Source organism: Podarcis pityusensis (genome assembly GCF_964106645.2).
Source record: "Podarcis pityusensis genome assembly, chromosome: 5".
In the NCBI taxonomy this organism is placed as follows: Eukaryota; Metazoa; Chordata; class Lepidosauria; order Squamata; family Lacertidae; genus Podarcis; species Podarcis pityusensis.
Window position 1 is genome coordinate 76,429,632 of NC_138032.1, and position 21,218 is coordinate 76,450,849.

Consider the following 21,218-nt stretch of genomic DNA (forward strand, 5'->3'; position numbering starts at 1 on the left):
AAATACTAGGATGAGAGACAAAATTACCTGCCTCCTGGTAGAACAGTGGGTATGAGTACTTAACTTGTGTACCTCGGCCCTGCTGTCCAGCATTCATCGGAGTACATATTCGAGACCCCCAAAGAGCACCCACCAAAAAACCTGCCAACTAGTCAGTGATGGAAGGTGGTTGGAAAGTGGTCTTCACCCAAGGAGGCCTCAGGTTGCTTATGCTTTCCATTGACAAAATCCACACCCCTGGCCACATCGGTTACATGCCGATCAAGGAAGAACAGCAGCAAATTAAATAACCAACCACACTCAGTTAGAACTGCAGGCAATGTGGAGTCAGTGGTGGTGGTGGGAGCAGTCCAAGGGGTCCTACTCAGACCACCAGAGGGTGACTTGCTTAGACCACACTGCCATAGCACAAAGAAGGAAGATGAAAAAGGAGCTGGCACAACCTTAAATGCCAGGATGCCAACCCCCTTTGTGATTGTCCAGGAGGGCCATGATAGATCCCACTCACTCTGTTTGGCATTGCAGCATTGCAACAATCCACTCTTGAAACCAATGCCTGGGCTACTGGAATTAAGCCATCCCAGTACAGGAATGGCCACAGCTGTCCTATCAGCCAAGGCCGGTAAAAGGCACTCCTAGGTACTGAGACCACCTGAACCTCCAGCTCAGTTTACTTTTCCTGCACGGCCTCTCCCCATTCTGGATCTCCAAGATCTGACTCTTGAGAGAGGATGTCCTCCTTTCCCATAGTTCTTTAATTTGGCCTCCAGAGACACAGGGAAGGCTCCCTTTTTATCCCCCCCCCCCTACTGATTCCCTACAGACTAAGATTTATGCAGTGGCAGCAGCATTCTTTATTATGGTCCAAAGACCCACAAAAAGGGTTTCAAAAGCAAATGCAGCAGAGATACAGGGAAAAGATTCCAAGGCAGTCACTAAGATACATGCAAGTGAATGCTTTGTTCTTTAGATCTGTGTGAGCAAAAACAATTGGCAGGATGGCTGAAGACTGTTTAATTACATCCACACACCTAGCATTGCTATATACTGTAATCCTGCTGACAGGCAACCCCTTACACTCCCTAAGGTGACTGTACCAGGGCAAAATGAAGAAGGGAGGGTCCAGAACAAGGCCATAATTTCAGATGTGCCCATCAAACTTTGATTAAAAGTGACCTGAGCAAGAAGGTCAAAATGCAAGTCAAGGAGGTAACATTGACTGTAAGTGTGTAGACCTCAAAGGCCAAAAAGATCATGTTTTTAAAATTTGTGTGTGTGTGTGTGTGTGTGTGTGTGTGTGTGTAAAATGAAGCCTAGGCTTTAAAAATAGGGGCAGGAAATTTTCTTGTGAAGTGCTAGCACCCACAGCTATGCATAGCTGATGGAAGAAGCTACTCAAGCCAGTGCAGGTTGCAGAGAGAGGAGCAGAGTTCAAAAGAAAGAATTGGCAAATATTGAAAAGGCAGGGGCTTACTGATATTTGCAGGTGCATGCCAAAGATTGGGTCTAGCCTGAATTTAGCTCATTGGAATGGATGGATGATTGCTTCACTACACTTGCTGCAGAGTAAGGCAAAATACTGCTCAGATGGTAGACTACAGATGAGGGATTGGATTCTGAAAGCTTTCCATAAAATAAATTAAAATCCCTGAAGGAAGAAAACTAACAGAGCAAAGAGAAGGTCGGTGTGTAACCTTTACCTACAGTGCTAGCTTTCTATTTGCAGAGTAAGGACCTTCACAAGTCCATGGGCCTCTGGAACTACTATCCCTGCCTAATTGCACAGGAAGCACATCAGGTAATCTCCAGGACAGGTGGTTGGCCTGTTGAGGTTCTCCATTCTTTGAACAAGGGAAGCAGGGCTTGGGAGGGGTGGGGTGGAGGCCATGGGTCAAGTAGCCTCAGTTCACCTCCAGCCGTCCCTTGGAGCTGTCCATGGTCCTGCAACCACCAACCTGTGTTGCTCAGCTGTGCCTCATGGACTCCTTGTCAGGGCCAGGATAGGACACAGTACAGACAAGAGGAAAGAGGCTGTTTTCCCCCTCACATAACTGACTGATGAACCACAGATATAATCAGATGCACACACATATGTGCATCTGAATGCCGATGAACTGTGAAGTGTGTTCCCAGCCACATTCTGACATAATTCTTTATAATTAACTTTGGTGCCTGGAAACAGGCAGTCGGATCATGTATTCATAGCAGTGACCAGAGGAGGACTGACTGCTGGGAGGAGCACAGAGAGAAGAAACACACCTGCCCCAGCTGCAACAAAACATGTCTCTCCCATTTCAGTCTCTACAGCCACAGCAGGCACTGCAATTCTCCAATGGTCTGAATTCATCTCCAAAAATACAGTCTTCCATTGTCTCCGGAGAGAGATGGATTCCAGCAACATGCAGCTAGAGATGGATGAAAGTGTTTATAGATAACACACTGACAGGCAAGGTCCTGCAATATGGAAAGGTTGTCTTTTGGTGCAGTCTCTCATAAAATCCTCTCCCAAAAGCGAAAAGCTTCCCATGAGCTCATGAAACTTCCTTAGTTCTACATGGACCATGCAAAGCGCTGCAGACACATTTTTCTAATAGTTCCTTGAACCTCACAAGGATGAGAACTCTCCAAACTTTGCTAAGAACTAATGCACAGACTTTGCCCAAACACTGATTGCAAGCATATGTATTAAACCCTTCTTATAACTCCCGAAACCAAACTGTGCCATTTTGCCCTGAAAATCCATTTCTGCCTAGCAGCTATATGCTGCAAGAAGATATATTTTTTTAAATAATAATAATAATACAGTGGATTTTGTATAATGTACAAACCTTCAGTTTGCTATACCCTTTGTCTCCTAAAAATAGCAATCTATTTCTCAGGTCAAGAGCGTTAACTGCTCATTCCCTCCCTGACTGTCTCATTAATGTTTAAATACGCAGCTGGCAAAGCAATGTTTTAGAGCAGATTAACCCATTTACACATTTTGAAACACAGCTACTTTCTACTGTGCTAGCAAATCTGATTTTTCTAATATTGAGCTCAGGTCGAGATGTGTGTGAATTAGTGAACGTCAGATCAGTTTGTAGTAGCTTCTTCTCACATCCCTAAACATAATCATAAAAGTCAATAAGAACCTAGTTGCAGTTATCAGATTTTTTTAAAAAAAATATTGATCAGCCTTCCCTTTCATTTCAAAGAGAAATTGCTTAGAAAGCGGACTGGATCTTTAAGTGAAAACCCAGGTGGTGAATATTCTCAGCACAGATATTGTGCTTTCAGTGCCTCAGGGATCCATGGGTAGGCTTAAGATTTCAATGCAGTGACCATGCGCAAAATTAAACACGTATAGGCTCAGAGTTTACAGTTGATTCTTGGATGATTCCTGGATTTTGTCGTTGAGAATGTATTTCAAATCTCCATGCACTGGATTTTGAGTGGTTTGTATTCAAGAAGCACTTCCATTTTCTTTCCTCCACACATGCACTCTGTGTACCCTCAAAATCATCTCCAGAGGGTCGGAAGACCCTCTAGAGCAGGCATAGGCAAACTCGGCCCTCCAGATGTTTTTGGCCTACAACTGCCATGATCCCTAGCTAACAGGACCAGTGGTCAGGGATGATGGGAACTGTAGTCCCAAAACATCTGGAGGGCCAAGTTTACCTATGCCTGCTCCAGAGGGTCTTCCAACCCTCTGGAGATGATTTTGAGGGTACACAGGGGGCTGCAAGGGAGAGGAAATGAAAGGTCCATTCTGCTAGTTCAGAAGGCTAGTGTACCAAGGAGTGGTGCATGATAATATTAAATTGGTTCTTCACAGCATGAGACATATGGCTCTGGAAGCGCAAGGATTTTGTTAGGTCCACATTTTTAAGTGAACAATATCTGCACTTCCTCACGGACTCACACATGGCTTGGTATGCAATTACCCATCAGCTTTCACACTTCTTGGAATTTCCAGATACAGTTCTCAGCTCAGAAAGCATACCAAAATTGGTATGGTTGCATGTCTTTGACAAAGCTACATACTCTAGAGTAAAATGCATTTTATTCCATGAAAAATAAGTTCAAAAATAATGCAAATTTTCATGTAGAACCAGAATTGAATGAACATATAATTGAGCACATGGAATAATTGACACACACCAGAAACACACTGATCCACCCACTCATCCTTATCTATATATACGGTACTTATACCTATAGAAACTGTCAATTGACAGTGTTCCTGATGATGTGAACTAAAGTCTCTGGAAGGTGATACATGATACATCTGTTGGTTCCTCAAGACTTTGGAATATTCAGCCATTATGCGTAAGAATGTTCAAAGCCAGTAGGGAGTAGGGAAGATTTTTTTTCTAGGGCATGTCATAGACCTGGAATGAAAATAAGACCACATTCACTCCTTTTTCTGATACTTGTCCTAATGCAGCAGTAAGGCAGCTAAGCTATGAAGTAGCCTTCAGAGAAAATTGTATGTCAGTAGACTTTGTTAATATTAAGGAAAACTATTAAGGAAACTTTATTTCTCCCCCTGCAATAACAATTTAATTCCTCAAAGGATTCAGATCAGCATTAGATTTCAATTACACCTTGGGGCTTAGGTTCCACAACAGCAATGCTAAGAACTATTGGGCTTCCGTTTCACTTTACTTGATTGGGGTTTTTTTTTTAGGAGGAAGTAATTCCTATTGATTTGCATTGCTTATTCACTTTCTAATTTGTGTTTTCCATTCCCTTTGTCAGGTAGGATGACTAAAAGCTGAACCCTATCTGCATAATCCAAACTTTAAACAGAGATTCTTACAATTGCACTGGGGAGCTGATCTACCTGGCCAATAATTTGTCGCAAAGGCCCCTGTTCCCTCCCCCAAGTACCTACGCCTGGGGTCCTCAATGTGGTTCCTGTGGGCACCACAGCACACCGAAACATCCCTTGTGGTGCCTGTCAAGGCCATCGACCCCTCCCAATTTTCCTATCTATTGAATTTTTAGGAGGGTGCCTTTTTGCCTATTGTTTGGGGATGGTTTGAGTATTGCCAGTTTCCCTGCATAAAATGGGGATTTTGTGGCTGCTCATAAGAGCCTTTTCATTTTCCAAAGCTCTCACTTCTCTGAAAGGGGTATGACACTAGCATAAACACTTCACAAAGGATACTGGCATAGAAGTTGGTTCAAAAATTCCTGCAACAACTTGGAAACCCAGCCATATGGAAGTTATTTTTGGAAACAATCACCTATGAACCAGCATGATGGGGGTTTGGGGATCTCCACAATGGGATCTGTGAAGTGTTGACATGCTGGGAGAGCCTAGATGCCTAGCGATTCTATGCCTTCCATTTCCCCCCTCTTTTCTGTTCCCCATTCCACCTTCCCTCTGCCTTATTGAACTATTGTCTCTAACAGTATCCTTTCCAATGCAATGTATACAACGGTTGTTTAAGTTTAAAGACTGGCTCATCCATCATCTGAGTATGTAAGTATTCTGTGTAAATTGGTTTCAGTAACTGCACTGGCATAATCCCATGGTTTGTTGCAACATAGTTACGGAATAAAGTTATATGCTGTTTGGCACTAGTCAATAGTCATTCTTCAAACACATGGCAACAGCTACCATCACCCATACCAGCAACAACTTGAGATAGCTATTTGAGATGCATATTCCTACACTGCAGTTAGGATGCCTCTGCAAAACTGGTGGCTATTCCAACTGCCTCAAATCCTAATGCCAGTGTGAACATTTGTACACGTGCTGAGTTTCCTTTCTATATCTTCACTGGTGGATTCAGAACGATGGGTTTAAGGGCACATGCTACCACAATTAACAGTGTCCCCAGCACACACATTTCAAGCACCATCAGGAGAGTCTGAAAGAATATAACTCAAATCTGGCATGCTGGATGTATCAGCAGAAATGTGTACTGGAAGCTTGTGGTCACAGAATAGTCTGCTTAGTTCAAATCATTTAATACACCACCCTATCACTTCTTGGACCTCATCCCATCTTCGAATTCCTAATACTGTACCACAGTGGTGGCAGGATGCACAATGGTAGAATTCTTCTTTTTAAACAACTCTTACTGAAGCCCTTTTCAGAGTCTATACCTTTCAATCTTAAGCATGGTTTCACTCCCTTCCTACATTCTTCAAGCCTTCGCCTCCAGACTCTCGCTTCCATCAAGGTCTTCTTTTTCACTTGTTTTTCCTCTGTTTTGTTTTTTAAGCATCCTGCATCTGGTCTCTTAGCTTCTGGAACTTTCTCCCACTCAGCTTTCTAGTCCCATTTCACACAGCACCTCCACCCAGAGCATGTATGAAGTATTTTCCCCCTCCAAATGACAAGTATTCCTTCTCATAGAAGATGGACCGTGAACAGTTTGTTTCTTACCCATTTCTTTCCCAGGAAGTTAGAATGTTTGTGCATATTCTGTAACACCAAGCAGCTCAAGTAACTGGTGTTAGGGGAACAATGAGAAGAGCACAGCATGTCTTCCTGTAATTAAAATAATATAATATATTGCTATTGGTATGCATGTTTGACAGAACAGCATATATATCAGAAGAGAAGAAGCAGGGAAGTCTTCTATCTCTGAAACTATTTAAAAGTTTGCTATGATGCTGCAAAGCTAGGATAAATCCAAGGATAAAAAAAAATCTTAGCAACTTCACCCTGTTGAAATAGGTATTTCAAAATATCCCTGCTCCTCATAAATCAAAAACCTGAATATACAGAAACGATACTTGAGGAGCAGGTGGCAAAACTGCCTAAAAATCTCTTTTCGATATTTCACCAGAGAATTAATTTCATGTTGAAAGAATGGATCATTTTTACTGTTAGTTTAGCCACATGGTTCCAGGGTGCCTATTTTGTAATGCATTATCCATTTTCCTTGTGGGTCATTTGTTTCCACTGCAAATTTCCAGAGACATATGGCTCTGATGCTCATAGATTCCCTGCACCCATTTATGTATTTTTTATGTGCATAAATGACAACTGGGCTGGTTCCCCTTTTTTAATCTGAGAAAGACATGAGAGAAGAGAGCAAGACCCTTATCCTGTGTTATATGGAGCAAAATTCTGATTATTGTCATTGAAAGAGACAAAGGTGCCAATGCATTGCAAAAATTGCCCATTTCCCACTCTCTCTGTAAGCCACCTGTAGTCACTAAAGCCAATTTACCAAGGACATATGTGCTGGAGTAAAGCAGGTGAGATACTTTTTTTAGTGTAATAATGAAAAAGAGGAAGATACATTTGCAGCAGATCACAGGCAATTATTAACTTCTCAAAAATATCGCCACACACACACACTTAGTTGTCTGCGGGTGCTCACACACACAAAGCCAACTATTTCAAATTAAACATTGCAGTCCATTAACACGTGCAGAAAATGTACACTTCTCAGAGAGCAGTGTCCCTTATTGAATTATTTGCTCCCTACCATTCTGCATCCAAGTGTAGATACTGTATTTCCAGTGCAAGCTGTGAGAGACTGTGCTTCAGCTATGGCCCCAGGTAGATGTATGGCACGTAGAGGTGCTGTGAACCTTTAGGGATTGTCCATTCCTGTTCTGAAAACTGCATGCTTGCTGTTGCAGATATGAACAAGATGAGAGTCATAATGAGCCTCCAGTCTTTCCCCTGTCCCTCCTGGTTGCAGCACGGGCTGAGCTGGGATAGTCGCCAACTGCTGACACTTCCAAAACATGTCCTTTGTGGGTGCTGCTCTCTCAATGGCCTTCTCTGGGACAGTGACTGTGGCCAGCTAGGGGAAAGGGGTTTGTCACCACTACCAGAATGCAGTTCCCTTTAAGTTAGGGTTACTAGACATCCCCGGTTCCTGCGGACAGTCCCTGGATTTGCAAATCTGTCCCCGGACAAATTCCATCCCTGGAATGTCCCCAGATCTGCAAATCTGTTCCCGAGAAATATGGCAGCGGCAGCCTCAGCAGCCCGGAGCCAGCCTGGTAGCACAGTTGGCTCTGGCTGGCTTCAGGAGCTGCTCACTGTCATGGCGCCCACCATTTGTCCACTCTGGAAGTCCCCATATGATGTATTGTGTGCGCAACCCATCATATGGGGACTTCCAGAGAGGAAAAATGGAGGGTGCCATGGCCGCGAGCAGCTCCTGAAGCCAGCCAGAGCCAACTGCCAGAGCCAACTGTGCTACCAGGCTGGCTCTGGGCTGCTGACTGCTGCTGTTGCCACCACTGCCGAAGGGGAACCGGGGACGTCTGGCAGTACAGATCACCTGCCCCCTTCCCCCTTTGTTTTGACTGATCGGGGGGGCTCGGGAGTTGCGGTCTGGTGGCCGTTGCCCTGTTTTTTTAAAACTCTGCATATTTATGTTTCACAGGGCATGAAAGAAGGGCTTTGCACCTTTATACAATATGAATGTGTGCTTGGGCCCGGGGTCTTTTGCCTCACCATCCCCACTACTGACACCCTGTTGCTTTGTTGTTGTTTAGTCGTTTAGTCGTGTCCAACTCTTCGTGACCCCATGGACCAGAGCACGTCAGACACTCCTGTCTTCCACTGCCTCCCGCAGTTTGGTCCGACTCATGTTTGTAACATCGAGAACACTGTTCAACTATCTTGTCCTCTGTCGTCCCCTTCTCCATGTGCCCTCAATCTTTCCCAACATCAGGGTCTTTTCCAGGGAGTCTTCTCTTCTCATGAGGTGGCCAAAGTACTGGAGCCTCAGCTTCACAATCTGTCCTTCCAGTGAGCACTCAGGGCTGATTTCCTTAATAATGGATAGGTTTGATCTTCTTGCAGTCCATGGGACCCTCAAGAGTCTCCTCCAGCACCAGAATTCAAAAGCATCAATTCTTCGGCAATCAGCCTTGCTACTCAGCTTCAAAAAAAGGGGGGTGTCCCTGGATTCATTGAAAAAATATGGCAACCATACTTTAGGTGGTCCAAAGATTCTCCAGTGGGGAGGAGGGTAGAAGGTTTTAGGGGAAAGCAGGAAGAGAGAGAGAGAGTGCACAAAGGTGAGCTGCCTCTGAATACCAGCTTGCAGGTGAGGAGAGTGCTATGTCACTCAGGTCCTGCTTGTGGGCTTCCAATGTGCATTTGGTTGGCCACAGGAAGGACAGGATGCTGAACCAGATGGGCTTTTTGTCTGATCCAACTGGGCTCTTCTTTATGTTCTTGAGATATGGACACAGTGGAACAAGGCAAGAGGGAGTTGGAAGGCGGTTATATCACCTCTCTGCTTGGGACAGTAGGAGTACAATACTCCTGGGGATGGGAGCAAATAGCGAGTGGAAACAGAATAGGGAGATTTGAGAGGGTCCTACTACCACTCTATCCTAGGACCTCTTTTCAGAGGCTTGACTTGAAATCCACAGGGAAGGAGCTCAGTCTGGAAGCATCTTTGGTCATGCCTTTGTGGCAGTGGTTGCATCAAAAACTGGTGACAGTTCAACCTCAGAAGCACAAACAAGAACCACTGGAAAAAGAATAGCCATCTGAGATGGGAGGTATTTACATCAGAATCCACAAACACATTTCCTTTGAAAAAAAGGAGAATATGTAGGGGACTGCAGTCTTAACTGAGAAACCAAGGCACATTTTTCAACTTTTGCATTTCTATCTCACGTTCACTTCACACAGGATGGAAACTATTTCTTTTCAAGCCACTGAATACTTTTCATTTTCAGGAGGTTTAGAGTAGAAGGAGCTGAATAACTGCTTTGAAGTATGCATAATATTAAAATAATAGAAGCATTAAAATCTAATATCTGAGAAAGCTCGCCATCCTTCCCATGTGAAATTAGTCTTCTCGAGCAAATGAGGATAACAAAGGTGAGTCCAAATGCTTACCAAACCAAGATTTTCAATTCAGAGTTGGACTGGGAGTTAGCTGCTAGAGAAATATATATTGCGAGTAAATCAGGTGTAAAGGTGACAGTTGAAATCCTGCTCAATCTCCGAAAGAAGTGAAAATACCCAACCGCAAAAAAATGTATCAGCTTGTAAATTTAAGTTCCATTAAGAACCAAACATGATCCATTTGGTCTGTTGTTATCCTTGGCTCTGTTGACGTCAACTCCGTTCTGTTTCCAGTAAAGAAAAGTTACGTTTGGAAAATTATGGCAATAATGGTTATTAAAATTTTTTGCAAGGATCTTAGAGGTGATTTGTTTGTTTCTCTGAAACTATGTATGACAATCTACTTCTGACAAGTCAGCAGCGGCATGCTGTTTAGGGCTGCAATACAAACTGCATCTGGGGACTGGAAGGGGCACTATTCAGTCTACTGCCCTTCTGCTCATGCCAGCCAGAGTCAACCTGGAGCCAGTACAGCAGGCCCGTCCAACTCCCAAGAGAATGTGATCCACTCCCAGTATAAAAAAACACAAAAAACTGGCAGTGATCTACCCACTGTCATTGAGGATTGACCAGTTGTTGAGTTTTTTGGGGGGAGGGAGAGCAGAGTTGTTGAATTTTTTGGGGGGAGGATTATATTTTTTTAAGGGGAATAACATACATCACTCACCTCTCCAAACACCGCCAAACAGTGTCCACTTTATGCGACGGAGGGACAAAGTGAAGCGGGGGGGAGGCATTCATACCGCTGCTTTTTTTACTCCCGCAATCAATAAGGATCACACGATTGACCAGGAACACCAGGGGATCTACTAGTCAATCGCGGTTGACTGGTTGAACATCTCTGCAATACAGCAGTTGGGCCAGGATGGGGCCTGAGGAATTCCCAGTGACAGCACTGGGCCTGGCTTGGAGCTAGCAGATCATGAGTCAACTCAGCCCGTCCCTGAGCTGGAACATCCTGTTTTATCTGTGGTGACGCCAGTGGGGATTCCACAGGTGGACATTTCAAAGCCAGGTATTCTCTACCCAGTACTTTATAGCGACATTTGTCGTGTAATGTTATTTGATGTCAATATTTTAAAGTCAACGCAATGGTTTTAAGCGTTTGACAGAACAGCTAGCACAGAGTGGTGCTTAACATCTGATTGTGAAGTGAAAGCATGAGGCAGGAGTTGGTAATGCAGGTGAGCTGTGCACAAGCAAGCTGCCAGCTAGCTCTGCCGAGGCTCTTTTTTTTAGCACAATATGCAAAACCAGTCATATACATTTTGGACTGTGACCTTTACAATCCCGAGATCGAGGGGTGGTACAAAGTTATTTTGGCACCTGTTTCCACCGCGTCACTTTCCCCTTGCACAATGTTTGACAAAGGAGACAAAGGTCACAGACGGGGCACAGCAGACCACTGAGAAAGCCAAAGGTTAGATAGAGGGCATGATGTTCAGACAGCTGTGGCTTGTCTGTGGGTGGAAGTGTGCTCCACACTCAGTGGCCATTCCTGCAGATTGTATTTAATAGTCAGCATTTTGTGGCATTTAACAGACTTAGGCTGCAATACTAGGCACCCAAGGAAGGGGTCACAGGGGTCGAAGAATACATCAGATATTGTGCCTCAAATTTGGAAACAGAGCTATGCATTGCCAAGGGAGATGCAATGTCAGATTGCTACTCCAGAGGGCTGCTGAAGTGTCCAACACCCTGGAGCATGTCAAGGCATATCAACGATGTGCTAGGGAGGACCGAGAAAGAGACCCAAAGTCACTCCTGTCCCCTGGCATGCCTCAGCCCTGGAGAGAATTTCAGACATATTCCTGAGCATGTCTAAAACGCTTCCTCCCCTTTCATGCACATTGTTTTCAATGGGGAAGAAAACACTATGGCAGTTGAGCCACCTTCATTTTTCCCCATACTCACATGTACTTTAGGATCAAGACCTTATAGCACAACTCTATGCATGCTTACTCAGAATTAATTCCCACTGTGGTCAATGAAGCTTACTCTCGGGTAGACTTCCATAGGTTTGAAGCCTTAAAATTTTATTTAGTATTTGACATCGGACATATTTGATGCCACCCAAAATAATAAAGAAATACTAAGAACAATGCACTTGAATCCTGATTTTTTAAAAAATAAATAAATCAAAATGCAAAATATTAGTTTTAGAATCATCGAACCATAGAGTTGGAAGGGACCACAAGGGTCATCTGGTCCAACCACCTGCAATGCAGGAATCTTACACCCAACGTGAGGCTCAGACCCCTGACCCTGAGATTAAGAGTCTCATGCTCTACCGACTGTGCAATTTTAAATCTCGCATTCAAAATCCCCGGAATGGCTTTGGAAAACCTGCTGGATTTGCCTTCAAACAAACATTGTTTATCAAAGTGGCCAGTTCTTTGTAGAGCACACTATACTAATATCGGTTTAATAGAACCAGGCTTCTTTTTTTTAATGTATCACAGCAAGCGCAAGAAATGCAGCGTCTGAAAGAAAGAGTAATTGCTGGAAGCAGTGGTATTTCTCATAGCTACCCATTTCTCCATGGATAAAATCATATCTGAATGTAAGTATTCACACACAACCCGAAAATGAAAGATAAGACGGATGTTGGGTAATCATTATGCGCAGCCCATGCTCCAATAACATGATTGTGGGCATGATGGAAGCTATATAATACAGAGGTACTGAACATGATTTATAGCTTCTGGAAGCATACGAGTTTTGCTACATTTCTGTATATTTAGCTCAGTGTTCTGAAAAGGTGCATATTTAACAGCTCTGCGTTTATATTTTAAATGGTTGCCATTATACTTATAAAATACCAGGCTTCTGTCTTTATTTGAATGCCTGAAGCCTAATTTTCATGGCTGCTAGTGCTCCTGATTTCTCCCTTTAGGATTCTGTACTCCTTTCTGTTTGATTCTAGATCAATTATTTCTGTTTTATTGTCAATTTCTAAGCATAGCTATTAAGCTCTATTCTTCCCCAGTGGTAGCTGCATTATTGATGGCATTTACACAGTAGTGTCCTGCAAACCTCCTTTAACAATTTTTTTGTTTAACTTCTCACATTTAAGGAACACCTACCCATATTACAGAGTACACAATAAATATCTGTATTTGAAATTCAGTGCGGGCAACCTATCATTTAAAAATAATGCTCTACCACTTTTTTAAAAAAATAATAATGCTTTGTTCTTTAAAAATGCTGAAGTCAATCCAAGTGCATTTAGAACCCTCCACCAATAAATATAGGTAAAACTGCAAGGAATCTGATTATGTACTTTTCTTAACCTTACAATGTTAGCCATTCTGCAATAATACAAGCTGTCTTAGATTTATAAAGATACAATTATATTCCACTTTCCCACCATAATAGGACCCAAGCTGGCTTAAAAAGAAATTTCAAAATCAGCTTCAACTATCCAAAGTATCAAAAATATAAAGTTTTTTTTTTTTTTTTTTTAAATCAATAGGCAGAGTGATCCAAACCACAAGACCCTCTGACTGGGAGTGATTTGGATGTTGCAGATCTATCAGCTTAACAGCCCTCTGGTGGAGTCCCATGCTTTGGACTGCACAGCAAGACAACAATCCTGTTCGCACTTACCTGGAGGTCCCACTGAATTCAATGGCCCCTCTTTCTGAGTAGACCTGCTTAAGGTAAAGGCAAAGGGACCCCTGACCATTAGGTCCAGTTGTGACCAACTCTGGGGTTGTGGCGCTCATCTCGCTTTATTGGCCAAGGGAGCTGGCGTACAGCTTCTGGGTCATGTGGCCAGCATGACTAAGCCACTTCTGGCGAACCGGAGCAGCACATGGAAACGCTGTTTACCTTCCCGTCAGAGCAGTACCTATTTATCTACTTGCACTTTGACGTGCTTTCGAACTGCTAGGTTGGCAGGAGCAGGGACCGGGAGCTCACCCCGTCTTGGGGATTCGAATGGCCGACCTTCTGATCGGCAAGTCCTAGGCTCTGTGGTTTAACCCACAGCGCCATCCGCATCCCTTAGACCTGCTTAGGGATATACATAAACTGTAACAGGCAGAATTGACATAGTCAATTCTGTGGACCCGTGGACGGTCCAGGAATCAGCGTGTTTTTACATGAGTAGAATGTGTCCTTTTATTTAAAATGCATCTCTGGGTTATTTGTGGGGCATAGGAATTCCTTCATATTTTTTCCCCAAAATATAGTCCAGCCCCTCCACAAGGTATGAGGGACAGTGGACCAACCCCCTGCTGAAAAAGTTTGCTGACCCCTGATCTGAAAGAACCAATTGCTCCTGAAAGAACCTATCCATTAATATCAGAAGCTATGTTCTGTGTCTCACCTCAACCCCACCTCAGTAGGTCACATGGGGCCTGAAGACAGGGCCTTTTTAGTTGTGGTGCCCTATCTTTTGGATTCTTATGCCAGATGTCATCATTTTCTTTCCTAGTGAAAACATTTTCATTCACTCATTATTTTTTTTGCCATTTTATGCTTGATTTTTTAAACAGTTTGCTAAATGTGTCATAGTCTGATGTTCTCATCTTTTGATGCCTTGTTTTTCAAGCTATTCCAAGTGCTTTGACTGAACAGCAGCTAATAAATATTTTTAGGTATTAAAAATATCATCTCTGTTCCTTGTAAATGTAGAGCTGTTAACGAGGCATCTTTTAGCTAGGGCGCCCTACATTACAGAGGACAGTCCTCTATTTGAAGGTGTCTTCAACTGAAAGGGCTCTGTGTTAATAGATAAAGGACCACCAGAAGGGAGAGAAGGAGCCTTGAAGTTGTTCATCATTCAGCTTTCACTCTTCAGGAACTACAACTCATCATTCCTCGCTATTGGCCATGTTTGCTGAATGTTGTACTCATGAGTTAGCACCTAGTCATAGACAGCAAATTGAGGAGGTGCAGAAATCACAGACCCTCCAGGGACATTCCTGGAGAAATCCAGGGAGAGTCCCAGATTTACAGAAGTTGTCTCAGTTTCCAATTTGATCCTGGAATGTCCTGCTTCTCCTTAGGCCATCCCTATTTTCACTGGAGAATTGTTGAAGCATATAGTAAGCCATCCCTATTTTCATTGGAGAAATATTAGAGGGTATGTACTGTATTTTTCGCTCTATAACACGCACCTGACCATAACACGCACATAGTTTTTAGAGGAGGAAAATCCGTAGGCATGCCACCCGTAGGCATTCCCTCCATAACACGCACAGACATTTCCCCTTACTTTCTAGGAGGAAAAAAGTAAGTGTTATGGTGCAAAAAATACGGTAGTTATCTGACCCCTGAGCCATCTGAAGGCAGCTCTGTATAGGGAAGCTTTTAAATGTTTTATTATGTTTTTATATATGTTGGAAGCTACCCAGATTATCTGGGGCAACCCAGTCTGAGGGGTGGGGGTAAACATAGTATATATTATTATTATTATTATTATTATTATTATTATTATTATTGGAATAGGACACCCCTGTTTTCACCGGAGAAATGTTGGAGGGTATGAGATCACCACTTTGGCAAAATGTTGTTCTATTTAAATTATAATTACTTTAAAACTCCCATCTATACACATAAAGCTTTGTCTGCTTGTTTTTTGGCAACCAGAGCTGAATATACAGAAGCCCAGCAAAAGTGTTTTGAGGAACTATAAGCCTGGGACCTTCTGCATATAAAGGATGGCTTCTACTACTGGGCTCTGAACCCTCCCAACCTTAGCCATCAAGATGTGATCTACCAGATGTTTAACCCAGACACTGTCCATCAAAGTGGATTTTGTTTCACTGACTCCGTCTGGTTGAAAAGAAAAAAGAAAAATCTAAACATTTTCAGTTGTGCAGTTTACATATCATTCCAAATCAGTGCCTGTTTTCTTCACCTTCTGATAAGCAAAGAAAATGCCACCAAATAACTGCCATTGAGATAAGTGTGTGACCTTTGGGATGCTTTGAAGAGTTCCACTCTAATTCTTACTACAGAAATAAATCAAAGTGAAAGTAGGAAAGCCCTGTTTTCTGAGAAGCTGCACTTCTTGAGAGATCGTGTACCTTGTTGGACCCAACTGGCTTTAAGGCAGAGATGGGGAAAACATGGACTGCCATGTTTGTTGTTGGACCCCTAATCCCATCAGCCACCTTGACCAATGATCAGTGTGATGGGTACTGGAGTAAATATCTAAGGGATCCCCCTATTGCAGAGTAACAATCCTATCTACACAGGAATAAGTCCCACTGAACTGCGTGAGGCTCACACCTCATATGCATAGGATTACACTTAGTCATGCCAAACACCCATGCACACAAACTACAAATTAACTCACATTCTTGCTTTGAATTATTGGGCTATTACAGTTCACTGGAGACCCAGGTGCAATGCACTTCTGAACGTATCAGATTGGATCTTTATCGTGACCAGTTTCAAGTTTCTTTGGCATCACAGAGGCAGAAACCTTGTCCTCTTTTGCATCTGGATGCCCTTCATTCGAAAGCCATGTCATCACACTGTGTTTGGACCTCAGGAAGTGTTTTCCTGGTAACTTAAGCCTTCCACTCTATGTGTTCCCTTCCCCACATTAGATTCAACTGAGGTTTTTGGTCTGCCTGTCTGAGTGAAAATTTTGCTCTTTTTTTGTCCTTTGATGACTCAGACATCAGAAAACCCCTTCAGTAAGGGTGACAAAAGAGTCAGTGTCTGAGACTGCCACAGTTGCAACCATTTTGGGAATGGAAAGTGGGAACAGTGTTTGAGGTTAACAGCCGTACTTTGGTTTTCGAACAGAATGCATTCTGGAAGTCTGTTCGACTTCTGAAATGTTTGGAAACCAAGGCACGGCTTCCGATTGGCTGCAGGAGTGTCCTGCAGCCAACCAGAAGCTGTAGAAGCAGAGCCGTAGCTAGGTGATCTTGCACCCCTGGTGGAACCATCCAGATTGCACCCCCTAGCCACAGACAAATTAGCTCTTCTTTCCACCTTTCTTCCACCCCCACCCATTCAATTCACCCTCTATTTAAAACCATTTCCTATGAGGCAATAATCAATATTTATATTTATGGACATATTTTTAGCCAATTCCCCCCCCCCATTGCCTGCACCCTCTAGCTACGACCCTACGCAGAAGTCGTGCTGGACGTTCGGCTTCCAAGGCAAAGTTTGCAAACCAGAACACCTACTTGCAGGTTTGTGGCATTTGAGTTCCAAACTGTTTGTGAACTAAGCTGTTCAAAAACCAAGGTACAACTGTATTTACCAAGCACCATCATAAGCTCATCCACAACTTGGTATTGCAACACATTGTGAAACTATAGGAACTGATATTGAAATTTCACACAGCTGGGGTGCATGATAAACCAAATCAAACCAGACCCACACACTCCCAAGAAAACACAAACGCCAAGCTCAAATGTGCACAGCGATGAACAGACGTTCAAATCAAAATCCTAGCTTCCTGCAGGATATAGATGCAAGTATAGCTTTGACTAGCCAATCCCCTGTTCTTAGTGTGTGTGCGTGTGTTTTCAGAGCAAATATCAATAGAGGAAATTACTTAGGGAAGATTGATTTTTGAGAATTATTAGGGGATAACATTCACAGCAGTAAAATACACAGAACAATAACTGGCCTTTGAGGGTTCATTGAGCATGGAAGCACAGGCAAGGCATTTAGATAATTGCAAAAGAAGTGCATTTCAAAATCAGCAGAGCTGGAGCAGCAAGGTCATTCATACCATATAATGGTAAATAAACCAAACACCAAGACTCCACTGACCACCGTAAAGCAAGACTCCTTGGTCAAAACCACAGTTTGCTTTCCTCTTGCATAATCTGAAGGGTTATTCTATTTGCAGTTGCACCAATTCCACTTTAAGAGCACAACTGGAAGGCAGGGGGAAGGTAGCTAATGGAAATACTATCAAAAAAACCCAAGAGGGATGCAATCTAGTCAACGTTAAAAGTTGTTTACTCCCATTGCTTCCAATAGCTTTTTCATGAGCCCTTGGGCTCTGTGTATAGCTGTCCTATGTGGTAAGCCACAGAATGGCATCTTCCTGGACTGAGCAATGAAGTAAATTTTTCTCAGGCTTTGGACTGGCCCTATCCACCCCAAATTGTCACTGGGCCTTTCAAGACAGGAAGGGCTATAAGGGACTTCCTGTTTCAGCTTAGACTTAGCCCACGACAAAACCATACTTCCAATGTGTTTCTTGGTTTTGACACCGACACAACTGGCTCCCATCTGGCAGGAAGAAGTTGTTGTATTTGGTTTATCTCCTGGCACCAATATTGCTGTGGCTTACCAGAAGGGGGAAGAGGAGAGGCAATAGGGAGGTTGGTACATAAAATCTGCTTAATTTTGGCTGGGTTGTGCTGGTAGAGTTCATAACTCATAATGGCTGTTAATGTTGCCATGATGCACAAAAACATTCTGTAAATCAGTTCCACCTTTTACTGGAGATTTTGTCACATTAAACTCAATGGGTTCACTTCCTAGTAGACATGTAGGATTATACTGTGTCATTTTTTGGTCTCAAAATTATCTTTATTCTTATCACCCGAAGATGCTTTTTCTGTATGTAAAAATCTTTCCATAGGAGCCATTTTCTCCCATGCTGATCAAAAGTCTCAGTTGCTTTTTCAAACAATACACATGTAAACAAGAAGGTAAAGCAGATGTCTGATCAAAATATATGGATACTCCATTTTCGGGGCTTAAAAATAGGTTCTCTGGAGGAGGAGATCAAAGATCAGATGCTTCCAAAGCATCTCTTGGTTTACACCAGGCATAGGTAAATCCGGCCCTCCAGATGTTTTGGGACTACAACTCCCATCATCCCTAGCTAACAGGATCAGTGGTCAGGGATGACAGGAATTGTAGTCTCAAAATATCTGGAGGGATGAGTTTGCCTATGCCTGGTTTACACCTTTGGGCTGGCTGCTAGTACAACAGAACAAAATACAGTGGTACCTCGGATTGCATACTCTTCAGGTTACATACGCTTCAGGTTACAGACTCTGCTAACCCAGAAATAATACCTCGGGTTAAGAACTTTGCCTCAGGATGAGAACAGAAATTGTGCTCCTGCGTCGTGGTGGCAGCAGGAGGCCCCATTAGTTAAAGTGGTGCTTCAGGTTAATAACAGTTTCAGGTTAAGAACGGACCTCCAGAATGAATTAAGTACTTAACCTGAGGTACTACTGTAAAACTATCCTCTCCCCCCTCCCCCGATAATTCATTGACTGGGAATAATTGTTTGGATTGAGTGTGCATACCACCTCAAACATCTTACAATGGTATCTCAGGTTACATATGCTTCAGGTTACATACGCTTCAGGTTACAGATTCGGCTAACCCAGAAATATTGCCTCGGGTTAAGAACTTTGCTTCAGGATGAGGACAAAAATCGTGCTCCCGCGGCACGGCAGCAGCAGGAGGCCCCATTAGCTAAAGTGGTGCTTCAGGTTAAGAACAGTTTCAGGTTAAGAACAGACCTCCGGAACGAATTAAGTACTTAACCAGAGGTACCACTGTATTGGCAGAGGAGAAGAGCAGCCCGTTACACCTCCTCATTCAAAGCCTGTTGTTGGATCTTGCTAGGAGATGTTACTCATCTTTTCATGACTCTTTTTTACTTCTCTTGAAACGCTGAAGATAATTTTTCTGAGCAGGACTCTCCAAGTCAGCTTCAAAGTTTACTGAAGTGGTACTAATGCCCCCGAACATGACCTCACACTAGAGCTACAGTAACTTTACAAAGGCATTTCAAGCTTTGGTGGGGGTGGGTTGGAATTAACAAGTTACTGAACTGACACAGACACACTTCTTGCTGTCCTGATACTAATAACACTCAAACGGAACATTCATTAAGCGTAAAAATCATATCTGAACTTTCACAGCTGTGACAGGCAACAGTCCTAGATTTTCACACAATATTGTTCACAATATGGATTCTGGCATCTCTAATGTGCCCGACTGGTATCTGCTATATATATGTATGCACAGCTTTGGAACTGTTTTTAACTTGCAATTTACAGCACGTCAAGTTGATGGACAGCCTCAGCTTAATTTTACTGTACAAAAAGTGACGTTACCTCGGAAGAATCATTTTCACATGGAAGACATCATTTTAAGAAACGTTGCAAATAAATAAGGCCCACTTGCCTCCCCTTCGGATGCAATTATCTATAGTGCCTAATATTTTAAAACACTGCTTTCAAATGCACAGGACTTAGCAAGATGTATATCTTTCTCATCATCAGTAAATTTCCAGCTGGGGGAACTGAAGAGTGCTAAGCCTATTGAAATCCATGGGGTTGTACTAACTTATTTGAAGGGCTAATGGCAGCCATATGGCAGTGGGGGGGAGAGGGTCAGAGATGAAAGTGGGCATAGCAATGAATGTGAATTTTAGCTTCTTACAGTAGGCTAATTTTTCCGCAGACCCACACAAAGACACCTGCATCTTCCATCTAGCCAAGTGACAAGCATTACCAGTGTTTGAGGACACACTCCAGCCAGGCAAAAATCTTCAAGGAGGATGTCAAGGATGTTCTCTAAGGAGAGGGCATGTGGCCAAGAAAGGATTGTGGTCTGGGGCCAGATAGAAAGGCTTTGAGGGGCTGCCAGACTCATAAATTTGCAGGAAAATATGAACCACGATGGGGGGGGGGGATGTGATCAAAAGACAAACAGAGAACCCCATCCCTATTCAACACCCAGACTCTAGAGATTGCACCTTCTAAATGCTCCTCTTTTATACTTCAGATTACATAACTGAACTCATCATGAAAACCAAAACTAGGAGAGGGACCTTTGGAAACGGATGCAGCCGAAGAGTCTTATCAGAGTACAAGCTGAAATTGTTGTGTCTGAGTACAAAACTAGTAAACTTAATAAGGGGAATGGCACATGTTAGCTGCAAGTGACTAAGGCTGCAATCCAAACCCCACTTACCTGAAATTAAGCCGCACTGAATAGTTAGGAGTGTGCTATAAGGCACACACACAAAAAGTAGAGACATCACCTTGCCAACAAAGGTCCGTATAGTAAAAGCTATGGTTTTCCCAGTAGTGATGCATGGAAGTGAGAGCTGGACCATAAAGAAGGCTGATCGCCGAAGAATTGATGCTTTTGAATTCTGGTGCTGGAGGAGACTCTTGAGAGTCCCATGGACTGCAAGAAGATCAAACCCATCTATTCTTAAGGAAATCAGCCCTGAGTGCTCACTGGAAGGACAGATCGTGAAGCTGAGGCTCCAATACTTTGGCCAACTCATGAGAAGAGAAGACTCCCTGGAAAAGACCCTGATGTTGGGAAAGATTGAGGGCACAAGAAGAAGGGGACAACAGAGGATGAGATGGTTGGATAGTGTTCTCGAAGCTACCAGCATGAGTTT